This window comes from Pseudonaja textilis, chromosome 1 (genome assembly GCF_049901715.1).
Source record: "Pseudonaja textilis isolate UNSWEBS1 chromosome 1, rPseTex1.2, whole genome shotgun sequence".
NCBI lineage: Eukaryota > Metazoa > Chordata > Lepidosauria > Squamata > Elapidae > Pseudonaja > Pseudonaja textilis.
The window spans coordinates 306,330,733-306,352,465 of NC_141990.1; the positions used below are offsets into that span (position 1 = coordinate 306,330,733).

At 39.0% G+C, this 21,733-nt stretch overlaps 1 protein-coding gene across 4 annotated transcripts in view; it reads right to left on the minus strand.

Moving 5' to 3' along the window:
* DAAM1 (dishevelled associated activator of morphogenesis 1) overlaps window positions 1–21,733 on the minus strand; it is a 152,934-nt gene that overhangs the window by 129,699 nt on the left and 1,502 nt on the right. The gene's annotated exons all lie outside the window — the stretch shown is intronic.

A 21,733-nucleotide genomic window follows, 5' to 3' on the forward strand; every position in this document is an offset into this window, starting at 1 on the left:
ACTCCACTGCTAACTTGAGATCAAACAAATGGAGGATAATGCTTTTTCAAAATGTTTAACCAATTACAGTGATAATGAAATTAGGCACAGATGAACTGGGTAATGCTCTGTTTTGGTGATCCTGGGTTTTCTGTAGTCTCACTGAATGTTGTTAAAATGCTAAACAATGCTTTCCTTGGTCTGACACCATTACGCATCTTCCATTCTCATGTGGAAAGGCAGAAGCAGCCACTTTATCAAAGATTTAACTCTGCATGTGGCCCACAAATATTCCTTTTATGCCTCCTGAGCCATGTCAGTTTAGATAAAGCCAGAAAATTGGCCTGAATGATTTTGGGGATGAGCAATTAAGAACCAAAATGAGTGTCTTAGCTTTGCAGAATCTTAAGATACTATTTTGCCCTCAATACATCTGGAATATTTTTTTAAAAAAGGAGTTTTACCTAACCACTCAGGTCTCTTCCTGCTATGCAAAGCCTTGTATAGTTTTTGGAGAATGGAAATTGTACCTTACAGAGCTACAAAAGGAGAACACAACTCCATATCTGGAAGGCTTAAAGAACCTTAGGAAATGCATAGCAGAGGAGAGATTTTAACCAGGACTGAACTTGGAATTGAAGAGTCCTGGTTGAAATCTGTCCTCTGCTATGAGGACAGATTATATATATGTATATATATATAAACCCCTCACCATGCCAGATTCACATCCCTGAACAAAACTTGTTTCTAAAAGAATCTTTCTCAAGCAGGCTGCAATAGGCTTCCATAAAGTAAACTGCTGGCCCTCCTAGAAGTGTGGTGTTCAGCCACCACAGCATGTCTTAACAAAACAGCATGCACTGGATTAGACTCTGCTTTGGGACAAGAGAATTTGTTTTCTTTTTTTCTAAACATTAGCATATATGGATATCTGGTTTGAAATCATTCATACAAAACTGAGGATCAGCCACAGGACATACGTGTGAAATGTGATCTTGCACAAGGAGTATTTTTCCAGAGTCTTTTGGGGATTAGCTTAGTTTAAGCCACTCTTAATATTGTTTACTGCAGCCACAAATAGATAAGATTAACTTTTCACATTTAAAACCTTCCCCTTGCCTAAAGCAACCCAGCACCATTCATTAAATTTTTACATTGTCTTCTCTTTTCTCCCCTCTTTCTGAGCTAGCCTTGAAAAATCTTTTTAGAGTATTTATGATGATCAAAATAGCAACATGACATATCAGAGTAGACCAAAATTTCTTACTTCCTGAACAAAAACCCCGTTATATCAAAATGAATGGGGCATTCTCTCATTCCATTAAACAATTAAGTCACATGATGCCATCTCAAGGTAGATATAAACTCCTGGAAATGTAAGTTATCTTACTATGCTGCCTCAGTGTAAATGGCTATTCTGTTCTACTCACCACCACACGTGAACTGATAGTTTGGACCCAACAGTAAGCTTTTAAAACCACAAAAAGGGCGAGGACGTGACTAACTTAATCATCATGCTTTGCTTACTGTCCATCACTATGTACTACATAGCACATTCTTTTGTGAAGATAAGCAGCATGAAAGTACTTGCCTGTCAGCACGCATGATTAGGAAAGAGCTTGCTGTCTATGGTCTGGTGAGCTTCCCTAGGTAATGTTTCTTCAGATACTTTGCAGCCAGGGAGGAGGCTGTTAAGGAGGAAACACCAAGCCCATCCTAAAAGACTAACAGCTAAAAGGAAGCCAAGAGTAAAATGTTGGAAAATGGAGTTTTCATTATCATTGTTTGGAGCAGGGTCTCCAATATTGACAACGTTAAGCCTGGAGGACTTCAACTCCCAGAATTCCCCAGCCAGATTTGCTGGTCTGGAGAGATTCAGGCTGTTTATCATGAGTCCATGTAGAATGGATACTACTAACCCTAGTAGATCAAGAGTTGTTTTATTTTATTGTAGAGTATTATTTGCATGTCCCCAAAGAATTTCAACAGTTTCTCCTCAGTCATGGTTGTAACTGCTATTTTTATGTTTTGTGTCATTCATGTCATTGCATATACAACTGCTTTTCTGAAACCAGCGAATGTTGTCATCACATAAGGGAAGGAAAGAAGAATAGCCCCTTTGAAGCCATTCAGCAACTTTATGGTTGAATTAGATTTTAGAACAAGGACTTCCTTGGTTGACAGATCACACTATTAGTTTCTACAATATTCAACATCCTTAAAACCAAATTCTTTTTCCCTATAAATCACAGCTGTTTGAAACAGGGAAGGAAAATCTTTATTGTTTAAATGTTATTGGCACAACAATTTTAGCCCACTAAATGTTCTCTCCGCTAAATTCCACTGAATTTAAGCTGTGAGCAAAGTGAATAACCCATGGACCATGGGATGCATAACACCCCCAGGACCTCTTCTGCAGCTCCTAGAGTGGTTCTATTTTCAGCTGTTTCTTGTTTGCATGGAGGTGATTGGAAGGAGAAAAATAAGCATTAAGCCTATTTTGTTCTCTGAAGCATTTCTAAATTTCATGAAAACCAAGTTATATTTTTCCCCTCATCTGTATAGCCCTAGGTGTCAATAAAGTTGCCCACCCATGCAGTGTGCTAACTCCTATCATCTCCAGTGGAAATATCCTAGGATGGAAGGAAAAGAAAGACAGACAGACAGACAGACAGACAACAGACATGGGGTTGTGTTGTGTTTTCATGGAATGAAAAATTTATGTTGCTTGGGTCACCTACAATCTTTTTCAACTGACTGATTTTTGACTCTGAAAGTATTTGTGAATGGATTTCTTGTTGTTGTATAATGCCTGAGGCATGCCTGGTCAGAACAGTAGGCATCCACACCCAACACACAATGAATAGCAGAAAAGATATACAGACTTAGAAATACAGATCAAGTAGCGTTGGATTTGCAAAAGTTTTAGAATGCTATTTAAACTTCACGCTCCTTTAAGAAATCTGACGAGAGAATTTTGGGGCATCTATTGCAGTGTGTAACACTGCATATCCATATATATTCCTTTTACATATTTATATACTTTTTACATATTTATGAATAAAGCACAAAAGTTACTGAACACGCTAAGCCTTTGGTGATTTCATTCTAGGAATAGCCAACCCAAGTATATATTATAACTGTAAACCTGGCTGCCACCACTTAAGAGAATTGGGGCATGAATAACAGGCCCTTTAACTGCCTGCAGCAAGTTACCACATATATAATAATCCAATTAAAAAACTACTTTTGCAAAAAGCCAACTGGCTCTGACCATCCTGGAACAAATGCCAAAACCAGCAACAACTCGGAAAAGGTCTGCTGAGCCTCTCATAAGATACCCCGTGTGTTAGCCTTACATGATGGCAAGAAGTCCAGCATGCTCATGAATACCTTGTCCCACCACATGCCAAGAAGAGGGGTAATCATTGCACAGAACATTAAGGGGGGTGGGGAAGCATAATTAAAGATCAATGTTAAGTTTTATTTTATAATATTTGCTAGTTAATCCTGACATTTTTCTTCTCTCAGGCAGGACATGTTTTAACTCAAATTTGTACAGACTGAGAAAAACAAGGTCAGTAGAACAGTTCTTCCCTAGAGATGAGTATCAGACAAAGAATTCCTAAAAGAGTTTTCTGTATATCTCTGGTCTTATGTGGAGAGATCACCTTCCCCTTCCCACTATCTAATTAGTGTTCAGCAAAGGAGACTCAGAACGTAGAATAATAGAGTTGGAAGGGACCTCAGAAGTCTTCTAGTTCAACCTCTGCTTGAGGAGACCTGATATCAGGGGTGTCAAACTGGTGGCCCATGGGCTGGTTGTGTCACACACAGGCCACACCCACCCCAGCTTCATGAAGGGAAAAACATTGTGATATGTCACACGATGGCAATGTGAAGCCGTGCGAATCAGGTAAATGATTGTCCAGTCTCTTTATCAGACAAGGTACAGAAACACTGAATAAGACTCTTATTCAGTGTTTCTGCACTTTGGCAACTTTAAGATATGTGGACTTCAACTCCCAGAATCTGGCTGGGGAATTATTGGAGTTGAGGTTCACATCAAGTTGTCATGATTGGCAAACAGTGGTCTAATACAATGCCTTAGAGAATTAGGACATTTTGCTCTTTATATAAGAATGATTCAAGGCATCTGATCATGCAAGATTACTAAGACCTTCAAGGTTTTTCAGAAGGTAATACTGTACAGAGGTTCTACTTAGTAGTAGCTCGCTGACTTTCAAATCTCCCCTAATAATGCACCAGGTCTTATGTTCGTTGCTCTTTCTAAGCCAGGAAAAGATTTTGTTTGCCCAACAATCAAACTACTGTATTTATAATTCTCATTATAATCAAGAGGATTCCTGTTTGTCTTCAACTGTTATAGTTGCTCGTGTTTTAGTTTTACTTGTTTAATCTTGTTGGCTGCTTAGAGTTTTTGTCTATACTTTTTTAAAATCTCAAAAAAGAAGTGTGGAGTTTCTCTCTGGTCTCTTCCCTATAGTTCCAAAAGTATAGTAAAATGGTTTGGCCAAACCCTCCTAGACTGAAGCTATAGGCCACTGGAAATGTGTATCTGCTTTTGTATCCTGCAGGTGTTGTCACAAACCCTGCCAACTATTGCTCTTATCAGTGGAAGCAGATAGCAGAGGCTGGAAAATATGGGGAGGAAAGTAAAACCAGCAATAACTGAGGAAGAGAGGAGGAATTGATATAGGACTGTAATTTGGGGGCAGTTACTCCTTCTCATCTACCTGTATACAGTGCAGTTTGGTGAGATCTGAAGCTGCATTGCACACATTAAATTTAAAGCATCAGAATAATTGCTCTTATATCATGCTTGAGGCACACAAACAAGTTTGGCCAAAACAACTTTTTGAAAATGAAGGGCTGCCAAGTTAGACTTAAGACCATATCACTTAGTTAACAGCAAAAATCCAAGCAGATTTTTGAATTCAAAAGAGTTTCCTTTAAAGGTACCACATTTAAATGCTCTATTTCAACTTAAAAAGTCAGTGATTCAAATAAAAACTGCATTCTGCATAAATTGGTGCAAGCTTATTAGTGCTACCAGCAATATATCTGTTTTTTATGAAGCCATGCTGGTGCAGCAGTTAGAATGCAGGCTACTTCTGTTGACTGCAAGCAATTTGGCAGTTCAAATCTCACCAGGCTCAAGGCTGACTCAGCCTTCCATCCTTCTGAGGTGGGTAAAATGAGGACTCAAATTGTTGGAGGGGGGGGCGCAATATACTGACTCTGTAAACCACTTAGAGAGGGCTATAAAGCATGCAAAGTGGTATATAAGTCTAAGTGCTATTGCTATTTTTAAAACATGCATTAAAAACTGGGAAAGAGAAAAACTCCTAATCTGTGAGATGGCATTGCAAAGAAAGATCATTGAGGTACGTTTTTGTCCTCCTTAAAAAGGAAAAACATTTTGAAGCAAAAAAAAAAAAAAAGGAAATGGGATTTTTTAAATTTTTGTGCATGTTGATTATTTTTATTTTTCAGCCTTGTTGTACAAGATAAGACTCAAGGTCTAGGAATTCCCAGAGCACCAAAACAGTTGCCTTCTTCTTTCTCCTCTACTATTCAAGCTAAGTGTTGTGGTTTTATATTGAATGCAATCCAGCAGTCTAAATCAGTGAAACATTAGTAATCATTTTGCTATGGACATTTGCTATTATACTTTAATATTTCAAGGCTATATTATCAGAACTATTTCATGGACCATTTTGAAGCTTAATGTATACATTCAATTACATTTTAGCATTTAGAATAGCTTGAAGTCAAATTCTCTGCTGAAACCCAAGATCCACTTTAATTCCCTGCTCAGGTAAGGTAAGGCCAGTTCCGGTCAGGTAAGGTAGAAGGCTACTTAGTGTGACAGACTGACCATAGAGCTACTTTTCTACATTATCAGTATCTTTCTGATACCGTACCATCTTCATGGCCTAGTCCAGTGATCTCCAACCAGTGGGCCAGGGACTACTGGTAGTCTGTGAAAATTTTTTGGGGGTCCACAGAGAAATGTCACCCCCAAAGCAATTAATCCAGGCTGCATGGGAACACAAGGCTGCACTGCCCACATGGCTCATGGGAACACAAGGCTTGCGTCCCTTGAATTGCAAACAATACGAGGTAGTTAGGGGAGGGGGGAAAGGGCAGAGAGGGGGGGAACTTGCCCCACTCACCCCACACGCTTCACCTGGCCATGGGGCTGCTTCTTTCTGTTTCTTTCTTCAGCTTTTGGCTGCACACAAGGAAAGCAGCAAAAGTCTTTCTTTCTCTCCCCCACACTCCTCCAGAAATGAGTCTTTAGGACCCTGCAAGGCATCCTGCTCCAAGAGGCTGTGCCAGCACGACAAGTCTCACAAAGACTCATTTCTGGTGAAGTTTAGGAGAGAGAAAGAAAGACTTCTGCTGCTTTCCTTGCATGAAGCCAAAAGTCTCTCTTTCTCTCATCTCTCTCCCTGAGAACGGAGCTGGAGACAGTATCCTGTGATCCCAAATAAAGAATGATCGATCAGTAGGAAAACGGGGTGGGGAATTTTCCTGCAGACTTTTGGGGGGATTTTCCCAGAGTCTCTGGTCTGCGGGGTTTAAAATTATGAGTTTGGTGGTCCCTGAGGTCCAAAAGGTTGGCGACCCCTGGCCTAGTCAACACAAATTCATTTGCTGATGTTAAGAAAAATCTTGACTCTCAATGTGTAATTTGTTTCAATGGGCACATTCTGCTGTGTAATTATAAAATGCAGGCATATAATATTGCTTTCTGAACATGAAAAACAATTCTTCCACTAGAAAGCTGTTTATAGTTTTCATTTTTTTAAAAAAAATGTGCATATTAATAATAGTCTGATGCGTTTTCCTGACTTTATAGCATGCAAAGAAACATGTACTGATCGGCATTACCAAACTTATAGAAGAAGAGCAAGTTTTACTTCAGCGCAAGATGCACTCATGTTTTTAATTTTAAAACTGATGGATACATTCCAGGAGCTCTACTCCATAATAGATGGGAGTGAGTTATTACCTCAAGTGTTTTGAAGATAGTACAGATTTAAATGTTCAGCCAACTAATCTGCACTAGGATGGTTAGAAGCATCTTGTGGATGCTCATCACCTGGTCTTGAAAACCTATCTGCCAAGCGGCTGGGGGATGGTAAGGAAGATCAAGCAAATCAGTTGAAGTAGCACTGATAGGTTCAGTAAGGCTCAAAGGTTTCAAGAAAACCTAAATGATTCAGTAAAAGTTTAGACTATGGAGCAGGGCAGAGAAATTCTACTTTGTTTTTAATATAGCTTTCAGGCCCCTAAAACTGAGAATAGGATCTCAAAATACACCAGGTAATGTTTTATGGAACTTCAGAAAAAGGAGCATGAATTAGCAGAGAAACCCCTTGCCATGTTTTCAGTGTCTGCTGGTTATCATGACAATACTAGCTAAATCCTGAAATGTTTGAGGGACTCTATAGAGGCCATAAGAATTCCTAACAATCCTAGGAACAGCCAGTACTTACAGGTATCTAACAGCTGGGAATTGCTCTAGAGAAGCAGGAAAACAGCCTTGGCGGTAAGCCACTGAGTGACTAATAATCAGGAAGAGGTAGATTTGGTGTCTGTGGGAGAGTGGGGAATACAGGCAAAGCAAACAACATAAACATAACTTGCACAGAAATAGGCTATTTTGATCCTGTTAGAGAAGTCCATGAGGTGCTCAGAATGCAAAACAACCTGCATTTGAAATGTCTTCCTTACCATTGTGTTACTAGGCAGTTACTCACCTGGGGCTTGCAAACATTAGCAGAGCTAACATTTCCTGGAAACATCACAAGTTGAGGAGACAGAGAACCCACAGGCATTCCTTTCTCAAAATCCCTCTTTAATACCTTTAGAGCTCTATCTACTGCTTCATACAGAAAGTAGTTACTATTATATTGCTTATAAGGATCCCTCCATCATGGAGGACATTCAAAAACTAGTAATAAATTCAGAGATATTGTGTGTGTGTGTATGTGTGTGTGTTCTGAACTTGCCAAACAAGCTCAAGAAACAAATGGACAACAAAGCTCATTTGCTTTAATTTAGATGTGGATTCCGGGTACCATTCAAGGTGCTAATGGTTTTCTACAAAGGTCTTCGTGGAACAGAACCAGGAAATCTGTTGGACTGCTTCTCTCTGTTTCTAAACATTAATACAAACCAAAAAAATGAAAGGAATCCCAAGAATTAAGCAATGTCATTTTATGGGAAGCAGGAGGGATGCCTTCTTTGCTATCAAACCACTCTTTTAAATAATATCCAGAGGTCCATTTGATGGACTCAGATATAGTGATGATGAGTACATCACTTGGAAGATGAAATTAGAGAGAGATCTTTATGCAGAGAATCTAAGAATTGATACCAACTTGATGGCATGCAATCCATCAATCATATCTGATGTAATATTTTAATTTTCTGCCTGTGGGATAGAGAAGATTGTTGTGAGACTTGGAACATTTCTAAACATTAAGAAGCAGAGGAAGGTGGCTTCTATCATTTTAGAGAACTGACACACAAGATCTCTCTCCTAACCATTACTGAATTTACACTGTGGTCTTTGCTTGCTGAGTCCAGATGCTTTTCTAAAGTAAATGAGATGCTATATTAATGAATGAAGCATTATAATATATACTAGCCTTGGTTTCAGGGTCCATGTTAGGGATATTTTATTGTTTGGGAATATACTCTGCACTACAACAACAACAAAATGTTGTCACCTAGATATTGTATACCAATCTATCCAAATCTGGTGTTTCCGGATGTTTTGAATATTCTGGAAGGAAATTCAGTCCTACCAAGTTGGGGAAGGCCAAGATATATCACTCTTTAATGTACTAATCCCAACCAGCCCTACATTGTAAACCACCCCACATTGTAAACCAGGAAGCTGGTTCTCTTGCATTCCTATGATGAGTTCTACATTGAAGAGTTTATTTTTATCCTATGAAAATCGTATTAATGCAGACTCTTCTAAGAAAGCCTCTATGTGTTATTTTCAATGATAGTCTCTGAGCCTGAAAGCTAGTAAATAACTGACAGTTCTCTTGTAAAGAAAAGAATACAGGTAGTCCTTGACTTACATCCATAATGGAGCCTGCCCATAACGGTTGTAAGTCATGAAGTTGTAAAGTCCATGTGACCAATCCAATTTTATGACCTCTTTTGCATTATTGTTAAGCAAATGACATGATCATTAAGAAAACTCACTGTTTGCTAGAGAGTGTTTTTGCCAAAAACCAGAAGTAAACGATGGATTTTCAGCCGAAACATCATAAATCACACTCATATGGATATGGGATGCTCAAATGGCCATAAATTTGGACCTGTTGCCAAGTGCCTGAAATGCAGGTAGAGGTGGCCATCAGAACATCAGAACCACATCATACTTTTGTTGAGGTCCATCGTAACTTCAAACAGCTAGGCAGCCAGTTATAATTCAAGGACTAATGCTTGAACACATATGCCAAAGTGTTTTTTCCCTGGGACCTTTATGCCATATGATGCTTGTTTAATTTAACCACTCATATTAAGTTGGCTGATATGGGAAGTCATGAGTAAGCATCTAGGACATGAATAAGTATCTAAGTTAATGATTCTTAAAGTATAGTCCATGGCACTATCACATGGTAAGTGATCTGCCACAACCTTTTCCCATTCATGAGCTAGAACTTGCTTGCTGCTTCATCTATGACTCTCCATGCAGGAAGATAGTTTGAAAGAGTCCATTCACAACCAGTCTTGTTTTTTCAACTGTTGCCCAAGAAAGGAGCAGACGTTACTTCTCTAAAATGTTCAAGCAAGCAATCTTATTCACATTGTTACTTATATAGTGATGAAAATCTAAATATGAGAATTCACTGGGTTTGAGATCCATCTGCCCTCTTAGTTTTCGGTGATTTCTATTAAAGGAACATTATCGACCAGTGAATTTATGATAAATATTATTATGTATGGAACATAAAACAATTCAAATGGTAAATAAATAATACATTTTCAATTTAAAAGTTTGGTACAAAATTAACTTTAGAAGATTTTTAATGTAGGAATAAAAAGGCATACATAACTGCAACCATAATAATTGCTTATTCATCCAAAACACATGCTCTTAAAAACAAAAGTAGAGGAGGGGTTAATTTGTTTAATCGGGCAGCCTTTGCATTTCTCCAAATGTTTACATAGTTATTCCATAATTACAGAAAATTTGAGAAGAAATGACCTAGATCTTTGGATATGGTAATAAGATAGGTGTTTATTATAACAAGAAACCACTAGTGCTTATTTCACTGGCACTAGGGTCAATGTATTATGCTGCATGAGGAAAAAACAAGATTTTATTGATTGATGATGCATTTTTACTTTAGGTACAACAACCCAAGTCAATGCTGGCAATATGACAGCATCCTCCTTTGTAGCTGAAGGACGCTGATTAGCTTTGAAGCTGCGAAATATACACCATTGCCTCCATTATCTTGATATCATTTTCCAGCAGTCATTATTTCTGCCACTTGAAGTGCCTCACTCAGTCTAACAACAGCCCTGGGTACTGAAAAATGCATAAAATCACTGGGCACATCAGCACATTTTTAACTTGGGGTAGAATACTCTCCAAGCCTTAAGCCCCAAGCAACATGTGGTATAGGAACTTTGTATTTAGTCTTGCAAATCCTCCACTCCTCCCTTGCCTCTAAATTCTCCCCCTCAGCCCTACTTACTTCTTTAATTTGCCATAAATTACATTCAAGAGCCATGAGTGTGCAATGCCTGTTGCTTGGATCATCTTGCTACCTCCTCCTGTGAGTTGACCCGAGAACTATCACAGCTCCATCTGGGATGTGATTAGCATATCATGAAAACCAGGTGCTACGGCTTGTTCCTCCATGGAAAAAAACAAACAAAAAAAAACAGAAAAAGAAATTTCAAACAATCTGCATAACATATCGAACAACCACAGAGAAACTTGTTTGTTATTGGCTGACCAAACCTATGTATGAGAAGCCACAGAATCCATAAACACCAATTTATTCATAACCCGTATTGTGCTTTCTAATGTGACATACAAAATTTGATAGCCTGTCAAGCATTATTCTGTTCAGAATCCCAAGATTGTTTTAAAGCCAAGTTAGTAGTCATAGGTTTAACCTGGAATGTTATAATGAAAGAAATCTGTTGCCTCCATACCCTACACATTACTGCCTGTTGGAAATAAGATGGTATGCATGGTAAATTGTTTGACATCTGCACACATTTCTTTCTTGTATGTATGACCCATAACTTGAATGTATGCATGAATTTACATAAAGAAGCTGCAACTGGCTGGGTTCACACATCAGATTAAATTAGATGACACCAACATGGCTGGTTCCTACTCCTGAGCCTCAAGCTGTAGATTACCAATTCTGTTATCCTACCATAATAATTAAATAACCATGGGGTGCGACGGGGTGTAGGAGAAAAAGAATCTGTAGAAAATTCCACCTTAGAAATATCCTGTTAAGCAACTATCAGTTCTACTAGTCAAACTATGCAGCAACCCAGTGTTATTCCAAGGGGAATGCTCATAAGCGAGGTTTTGGAAATCCCTATCTAAACATAACCCAGGTACTATTTGGAAGAGGGGCAAAAGTAAAAGTTTGGTTGGCAGGATCTCAGCATTCTTGGCCATGCCAGAAGACTGCAGACACAAATCATCCTGTTATATAATACTGTACACCAATAAAATACATCACATTTTAAGAGATCAACCTAAAAATAGTTTCCTGGCATAAAGATCTTTCAAAATAAATTTCTGCAGATGTAGAAACAAAGAGAAAAGATGGAGACACTGGTAAATGAGTTACCACGTACTGTAACTCTGGCCTCCGCTTTGATTAAAAATAAGAAGCATGCTAAAAACCATATGCAAAAGATAGACTGTGAGAAAAAGTATACAAAGGGGCAGCATGACATAACTAGGCTAACAATGTTCTCACATAGTTGAGATTAACCAATGATCATTTTCTGGGAAACTTATGGCAGAAAGGTACCATATCTAGGGAATAACACAACTATGGCCTTGCAACCTAGAATGCTGTTATGTTCTGACCAAGATTTCCTGAGACAGTAATAATCACATGCTTAGTCCCCAAAACCCTCTTTTTATTTCAACGACTGTGAATTATGTTCATTCACAGCTTGTAATGAGTCCCAAACAGTTTGTGAATAGTCCAACAGAAGTCTGCCACAGTCTTTTCAGGATAAGGCTGATAAGCACCCACCTTTATCTCCCTTGAAATGCTGCCAACGACTAAACTGCCAATTAGTTGTACAAGGCCAAATGGAGCACAAAGTCAACATGGAGCTTCAGAGTTTAAACCAATCAGAACGAACAAAGTTGTTTCCTGCAAAGGCTCATGTCCCTTTGCTCCTCCTTTATGTCTTATGGGAGGGACCAATCATCTCCAAGCCTTATTCCCGAGTCGCTCCTTTTGTCTTAACTGTTCTTGCCTTCTGGCAGCTCTGTGCAAGCACGCACTGGGAACAGGCTCCCCCTGTTCCTCTGCCTCACTGATATCAGATTCTGAAGGCTCCAGAGTCAGCACATAACTCTCAGATGGCCCTGGCTCGATCTCTGTGTCAGACTCAGATCCCTCGTCTGAGTCCTCCCCAGACTCCAGAACTGGCCCACGTTCCTCCCCACTGTTCAACTCTGCTGCCAGCTCCGCTGCAGACCACAACACGTCACTTATTTCTTTTTCTATTTGTCCCGGTGACGTAAATATAATGGGTGTTGATGGCAACAGTCTTATAGCATCACAAATATTTCCTGCTGAACAAGACTACACCTAGTTCCACCTCATGGCTCCACTACAGTTGTGAAGCCTGCCCCACTCATGGCTAGTAAAGCAGGATATAATAATCAGCAGTACAAGCAATTCTTACTTTCTGATATTAATCCTAAAATAACATATAAGGTTTCCAGGTTCTATGCGGTGGCATATAAAATTAGACAAAGAATAATTAAGAGCAACTGAACTTGTTTGACTAGGGAATGGCTGTCTTAGCATTACCCACTGGTCATTTTTATAATGTCAACTACTGCCAACTGCCTCTTCCTCAGATTTGTCAAGAGTTCTTTAATTCTACATTTTAAGTTAGTTTAAACCAGGGGCCCCCAAACTTGGCAACTTGAAGACCTGTGGACTTCAACTCCCAGAATTCCTCAGCCAGCTGGCTAGAGAATTTTGTGAATTGAAGTCTACAAGCCTTAAAGTTGCCAAATTTCAAGACCTCTGGTTTAAACTAATGCAGCCTTTTAGCTGATTTCTCTATGTATCGTTCCTCCCTAATTATTTTTGGATGTCTTGGATATTTGAAAACTATTTTTTCTCCCCCCTACTTCTTTCTGTTGGTTAATGACCACAATAACATTATTTGATTTGAGGTTATTCCAATAGTTATTCGAGGCATTTTAAAACTGTGTGTGTGTGTGTGTGTGTGTGTGTGTGTGTGTGTGTGTGTGTGTGTGTGTGTATGTTTAAAATGATGTTGGGTTGATTTAATTATTAGATAGATTCTCCCATCTGGAATTTTTTTTTATTTAGTAACATATTTTTGTTAACTAAGGATGGGAAAGCTAATAACTATTATAAACAAAAATAAATATATTTTTAAAAGGGTATTTCAATATTCTTAACTTTGTTCTGTCCAGTTCTATTATATGAATTTTTGGCAGCAAGAAAGGTAGCAAACGGATGACGAATTCTTGCTGCCCAAAATTCAGAGGCATGTACTAAATACAGCACTGTGGCTATTCACCCACATCCAGTACATCCCATCCTGGCAGGCAGAAATTGCAAGGTAGAGATTCAGGTGGGAGATCTTTCCCAATCCCCCACTTTCTCTGCTTCTCCCTCTTTCCATTTAAAAACCAAATAAACATGAAAATGACAGAAATAAAACCCAGGACATTGTTTTTGTTAAGCAATACATTTTTCTATTCAGCTACGATTCCTATTCCTAAATAGAAAATCTTAATTATTTAAGATAAAACAGCAATGAAAACTTCTGTGGCCTTGTGTGGTTATTGATACTATGTTGTGTGGGAACATCTTTTGTCCTAATTAAAATGATTAAAGAGAAAATAGAGGCAGCCTTTAAAATTAGGACATTTAGGCTCCTTATAAATTAGATCATTACCAAGTACTTCTCACGGTTGTTTAGGGCACACATTCAATATGACTGCCTTTTTACCTACCATAAAGTCATTGCCAACTCTTAGTGTTGATAGGTTTTCTCCATGATGATCCATCCCTAATCTTGACTTTCAGATCTTTCAAGGACACCCCACACTGTAAATTAGTCCATCCATCTTGCTGCTGGTCATCCTCTTCCTCTATCTTTCCCCCTTCTTTAGAGCCTTTTCCAGGAAGCTACTTTTTCACATAACGTACCTAAATAAGAATAGTTTGAGGCGGATCATTTATGGTTCAAGGGAGAATTTTGAGTTGGTTGATTTGATGATCCATCAATTTGGGTTTTTTTTTTTTTTGGCTTTCCAATGGTATTCTCAGGAGTCTTCTCCAACACCAAAGTTCAAAACTGTCACTGGTCTACCTATCTTGCTTCTTCAAAACAATCCAATCTACCATGAAGACAATTCAATCTTCTATGATGATCATCAGCCCTTGGCTTTGTTATATCTCAAGGGAGAATCTTATTCAATCTTTTACCCATCCTTCTCCAAACTTGTCCCACTAGTAATAGAAATACAAATGCCATTCTTCATATGAGAAGCCTCAGCAGAGAAAAAGACACACCCCACTCAGGATTGTGTTGTAATTTATTTCCCGATCCAGAAGAACCTGACAGGTTTGGTCAGGCAATATGGTGCCCACAGGTCACTCCCTTGACACCTCGCCCTAACAGAATTTTTTAAAGTATTTGATTTTTAAAAAGTGGCAAAATAAAAAAAAAAGATCTTTCATAATGTATCAGGATACCTTTAGACCTCATATAGCATCACAGGCAGGAAAGGAAAAATTATAGGTGGCTTCAGTTCAATATTTAGTTTGTAATCCGGAAGCTGGACTTCTTCTTGTTCTTCTTTTTTTGTTCGAAATGTTTCATTGCTTTTATTCAGGTAGCTTCTTCGGTCTGAACAACCAACTTGACAACAGATTGAAGAAGCTACTTGGATAAGCAGCAAAACATTTTGAACCAAAAAAGAAAATAAGTCCATTGTGATGACTCAACTTCCAAACAACTCTCCTTGGACGACTGAGAATCTTCATGGGCTTTGTTTTTTTTAAGTTTGCCCACCCTCCCCCAGCTTGAAATTAGGATGAGCTAACAGTGTGTAGCCCCATCAATTTTTCTTTTGAGTTGGCTATACAGATAACAATTCTATGCAAATCCATAATATATGCCATTTTGTGAAAGTTGCCCACAACGTGCTGTAAAATTTGGAAGTGCAGAAAATTCCTATATTCTTGTAAGCCATCATTTTAAAACCATCATTTATAAAGATGCTCCTATTCCAAAAAAATAGCTCATTTTTAGTACCGTTGTCTGTCTATTCAAGAAAATGAGATTACATTATAGGGGTAGTCTAATGGACTAATTAATTGGGTTGTAATTTGGGAAGTTGTAATGAGAAGAGTAGAGAAGGGAAAGCTTGGTATATATATTTTTCTAGCTCAGGAAAACAACTTAGGATGCAAAAGAATAGGTAGAAGCTACCAAGATAGTAACTACTAGTAATTGTTTGGAGGCAGAACAAGAAGGAAAATGAAAATTGAGCAGAGAATTGATTTATGGTAGATAACTCAAATACACTACATCCGTCTTCAAATTAGTTTTCTTCAGTTTTTAAGGGACTAGATTTTTCTTATTTGCTATGCTGTTTGTATTGCAGTCCTGACACAACTGGTGGACAACAAATGCAAGAAAGATGCTACTACTAGTAACAGTGGTAGTGGTAGCAATAGTAATAGTAGCAGCAGTAGTGATGCCACCTTAATGTATAACTATATTCATCAAAATCAGCAGAGTAACATATCATGGTGTATGTAGAGATAGTAAAGCAGGAGGAGGAAGATTAGTTGAAAAGGAAAGGTTAGTTTACATAGAATACACTATAATCTCTAATCACTAAAGCAGCTTTCTTCTATGAGCCTGAAAGGGAGAGAGGGAGGGGAACATGCCACTACTTCAAGGAAGCCAATCGTTAAACTATGGAAACTTCTAAAGCAATGGTTCATGGGAATGCAATTCCATTCAGCATCAAAAATGATATTGCACTGGAATTGTTCACCTGTAGACCCAAAGCCCCACTCTGTTTTGGGGGGATTCAGACTGACTTTGTTTTTCCTCATTGGGACCCAGGGCACTGGGTTAGCATTTTTGCTGCATAACCTAGCCCAGGGATGAGATGTATAGGCACCATTAGCATACTGATGGTACTGAATCCCTTGCTAGCAGATGACCTTGCTTAGAAGTCACCTATTCTATAGGCTTTATACAGATGTTAGGAAAGGAGCAGAAAGATACCTGAGGTACTCAACAAAGTACAAGTCCGTGGGCAGATTTCTCCTCTCCACTCCACCAACTGGGATGTTCCTCAAGAAGAACCACTGCCAAACAACATCACCCACACCATTTTCAAGGAGGTGGGCCAGAGAAATATCAAAGCTGAGCATATCAAAAGCTACTGAAAGATTAAAGGGAACCAAGAGGCATATCCAAGTGTGACTAATGCAACTTTCATGCTCTGCCCTGGCCTCAAACTCAACTCCCAAGGCTCTATTAATACAAAGGCAAGCTTAGAGACAGATCTAAAATTATTCAGAATAGTTGAATCAGGCAAAGGTTTCTGCAGCAGGAAGTACATCACAGCCTCTTTCTAGATAAGGGAAACATTTCCTCAAAGAAGGGTTGCTTACTGCTGAAATTCAACCTTCTGCCACATTATGGGAACTCTTAACTTCCATAAGAGATAAGAGGGCAGAAATCCGACTGAGAAGTGGGAGAACTAATTCTGCAAAGGGCCCTACCCACTTATTTGGGAGTCAGACTCAAATTGAGCCCAGATCACTTCACAGAAGAAAGCCCCAATCAAAATGATTGGATTGGATTACTGCAATCCACTGGTGGTACTTGGAAGACCACCTGAAGTTGCAGATGGTCCAGAATAGAGCAACGGGAGCAGTGATGGGGGTGTCATATTATGCTGATGTGTGCCTACTGCTAATGTGGTTATCAGCTTCTGGGTGCAATCGTCATCTATAAATCCCTTAGTACCTGGCTATTTGAAGGTCCACTTTGTTTGCAATTTTTCTACCCATCTGGTGAGGTCAGGCAAAGTGGGCATGTTCCAGTCCCATTAGTTAAATAGTGTCACTTTGTGGGATTCAGGAAACATACCTTCTCTGGTGTGGTATCTGCCTTCCAGAATTGCATGCCCTGAGATCCACAACCTTTATGGCTTTCAGAAAAATCATTAAAATTTATTGTACTTGGGTTAGGGCAACTGTGGATCCACCATGATTTTGGTTTTTTATTGGCAGTGTGTAGTCTTCTGATCAGAAGTTTATATGTTACTTTTGTTTATATGTTACTTTTCTTTATTAAGTGACAGCTATTTCCAGTGTCCAGTCAGACTCAGACTGGGTCTTCCACCAATGAGGAAGCATATCTTCTAAGCATATCCTCTGCCACTTCAGCTCTCTCAGTAAACCTACAAGTTAGTTCAGCCGAAATTGATGCAATGTTCTAATACTGGATTACAGGGTTTTTTTTCTTTCACAATTACCTTGGGAAATGGCAATGAAACATCAAAAAAGACTTCAAATGTTGCTCTTATGATCTGTAAAGATGGTATGGGGCACAGAAAAACTTTACAATGGTGTCATACCTCATTCATTAATCTGACTGTTCCCAGACCAAATTGTAAAGCTATTCCTCTGTAAAACACAAGGAATATTAACATTGCAGGCATAGATTAAGGTCATATTTCTACTTCACCATAAAATAACATTTGTTGGTAGGGATTGGCACATTCAGAGTCTACATTTTTAACCCTTTCAAAGACAGAATATCAGTTAGAGCCCATGTATAAATTTGGTCCCCCCCAAAGATTATAGTACACCTGTGTACCTGAACTGGCAATAGTTTTCTCCATAGATCCTGTCTCTAACCTCTTCCTATCCAGATATACTGGAATCATAAGGCCAAAAATTCCTAGCCAGGCTTTATCCCTACTTGATTAGAAGGGTAAATGCAGCTCAATTGAAAGGTGGCAGATTAGAGAAAGCTAATTAAAATATTTTCAGTATTTGGCAGTAAAACTATGGCATTATGCATACTGAAGATAATACATTACTAACTCATTAAAAAGCACTCTCCCTAAAATATTGAATGCTTATACTTTGCTCTGCCTAGGGAAAGAGGTGTGTGAGAAAACAGTTAGGTTGTAAATACATGGTCATACTACAATTCAGTCTTAAAGCCTGGTTAATTGCTACATTTATCTAATGCTACACTGATGTTCAAATAATGTTATTTATTTATAACATTTATATAGCTGCCCATCTTATAACCATCTTAGGGCAGCACCATGTTGTAGTTTAACGTAATGGCCCATTCCCACAACATACCAAAACAATGGATTCTTATGACATATTGATTCACAAATCACCCTATTACATTTCAGCCTAGTCTACAAGTAACGTGTTGTATGAAACCAGTAAAAATGTTGCTCAATAGGCTACTTTAAGTGTCTGCAAGACAGCACAGCAGTCTCTCTTACAAACTGTTGTCATTTATCTTATGCAAATCCCTAGACTACAAAATAAACAATAAGAATAGTTCAATGACAATATATACAAATTAGATATTTTGCACTCTGGTCCTGTAAAATCACAGAATTAGATATTTCAGTTTAGAAAAAAATTAAAAGCAATCACAAGAATGGGTCTGTGACTGAACTACACCCTTCCTAGCTTTTCTACTCCACGGATGTGAACCAAAATTAGAATTTTGTAAGGCAGGTCTTATTTGGAATATTCTCTCATTCCTTTATTTATATATTTTACCCGACGGAATCAGAATTTCTTACCTGCATGCTTTCAGTTAAAAGTGATGTATCATTTTATGAAAAACATTTATTTATTTATTTTGTATTATTATGGGCTGCCCACTTCACTAGATCCTACATTAAAATTGTTTCCCAAGTATAAAATCAGTATACACTTATAAAGCGTGCTCCTCTAAAACTTATAACAAGCATAAAATCAACAAGAGTAAAATAACAGCCAATATTTCTGTTCCCCAAACCAGTGTTTTGCAACCTCAATAACTTTAAAATGTGTGGCTTTCAACTCCCAAAATCCCCCAGGTAGGAAACACTGTCCCAAAGCTTTGATTAAAGAGAACCGTTTCTCAGTTTCTGGAATACTAGAAGGATTGGAACTATTCTAATTTCTGAGAAAAATGTCACTTTCTAAAAAAATCTTTAGATGAGATTCTGTATGTAAAGATGGCCAATGGCAGACAGTTCAGAAAGTGAAACTTTACATTTCCCAGAAATGTTTAAAACTGGTGTGCCTGTAATCAACAAGAGTCAGAGAAAGGTGGATTGGTTTCCTCTGCAGGAGTCAATCCAATGTTGTGCATTCTATCCCGGAAGCCCAATACTGAGGTTTCCAATCAAATTAATAATAACCAACATCACAGAGTTAACATGAGAATTCATATGAGCTGGCATGCAGTATTGAACTGGGTCGTGACCTGGATCTGGAGGGCTAAATTCATTTCCCAGCTAATCTGAGCTGATGATAGGACAAATTGCCAACCCTGTGTTCAGTTGCCCATAAAGATGGGAAATAGTCAATACATAATTCCCCGGGCTGTTGGATCCAAAAAGAGCTAGGAAAAAAAATGTAAACACACTTTAATCAATACCACCATCTAAAATACTGTCACTGACCCTTGGCTAATACCTTGTCCAAGTAAAATAGCTACATGTTAAATCAAGAGCAAGGATATGCACAAATTTTACAAGTTAGCCATCTAATGATGACCAACAAATTGAAATAACACTGTAGCAAAGGTAGGGAATAATTAAGATCATTAACAAAAAATTGTTGCCATTTGAACCAAGGTAGATACAATTCATCAGAGATGGGTCCAATGCCTTCATAATGTTCAGTTTAGAATAAAAGACGGACTTTCTAGTCATTGATCTAGAACGTGGTACACAATGAAGTAGATACATTTGTTGCAGCCTTCATCCATCCTGATGCCCTTTCCACACAACAGCCACTGCAGGTGGACATGTCAAAGCACACGAAACATTGCTGCAAAATGGCAAACCACCTTTTGTTACCATCTCTGCATTTTTCTTCTCAGCTTTCACCCCAGTTTCAGAAAGCCCCTCACAGCTCTTGTGCATGAAGAATAAAGCTACATTTTTTAAAAAAGAAACCCTACTGTGATTTTGCAACAGGCGTTGAGCAAGCATAGAGTGGGATTAGGAAAGGAAGAGGCGGCTAGGGAAACACCCTGTGTGCGATTCAGGCATCTCATGCCTGCCTACAGCTTCTGAAGAGGAAAGATTTCCTCTTCGTTTCCATGAATGCAACAGGGGAACCCACCCACACCTGTCACTAAGGAATTGCCAGCCTTTTCTTCACTGCTTCCCAAACGGAGCTGCGCCTTGGCAAAACTCTCACTATCCTATTTTTAACCTTATCCCCTCCTATTAACATCCACTTCAAACTCCAGGCTTGGACCCCAGAGCAGGAAGAAAGCTAAATATATAGGCAAGCTCCCAAGCCCTCAATTATACAGGAAAATAAAGCTAACCGAGGATGTTTTCACATTGGTCACCAGAAGTCAATCTTGAGTCAAAAAGTCCTTACTTTACATCACAAGACTGGGCTCCTCCTCTTCCATTCATACCTTCACCTGCATCCCCATTTTTCCAGAGGCTGAAAAACAGACAGACAGCCACACCCTTCCACGGTTTCCAGGCAAGAGTGGGAGCTGGGAAACCCAGATCTAGGAAAAAGCAGCAATGCTTCAACAGCATAGGTAACCATAGCAACTTGATTTCTGATGCCCTGCCCCCCCCCCTTTCCTGTTGTAGACAGCTTCTCCTTCAAAAATCCTCAATCGGTAAGGGGTTTTATTACTGCTGCAAAACCAAAAGGCACATTCACACACACACACACACACACCAGAGAAAATAAGCATGTGCACAATGGCTTATTTTCTTCCTCGGTTACCTGGGGATTCTCTGCTTGTGGAGCAAAAGCCACTGGCCCAGCCTTTCATGAACCCTTTCATGAATCGGAGGAACGAAGGAGAAGGGTCCAAGACGCTCAAATGCACCCATTGGGGCAAAAAAAAAAAAAAAAAAAGCCAGTAAGAGACCCCTAAATAGGAGGAGGAGCTGGGTGGGAGGAAGATGGAGACCAGGTGGCAGGAAAAAGAGCAGCAGTTTCTGCATCTTCCACAGGGGGAAAAGCCCGATTACCTTGTCTCCCCCCCCCCCACCTCCCTTGGAGAAAACAGAAGCATCTCCGGTCTTTAGGCAAGGTACAGATGAAGATGTACTGATTCCCCACGGCGCCCCAACCCTCCCCCGCCCCCAGCAAGAGTCACATTTTTTTTTAGAAGAGCCGTATGGATGCACCGATGTCTCTTTTCGAAATTATATTTGAAG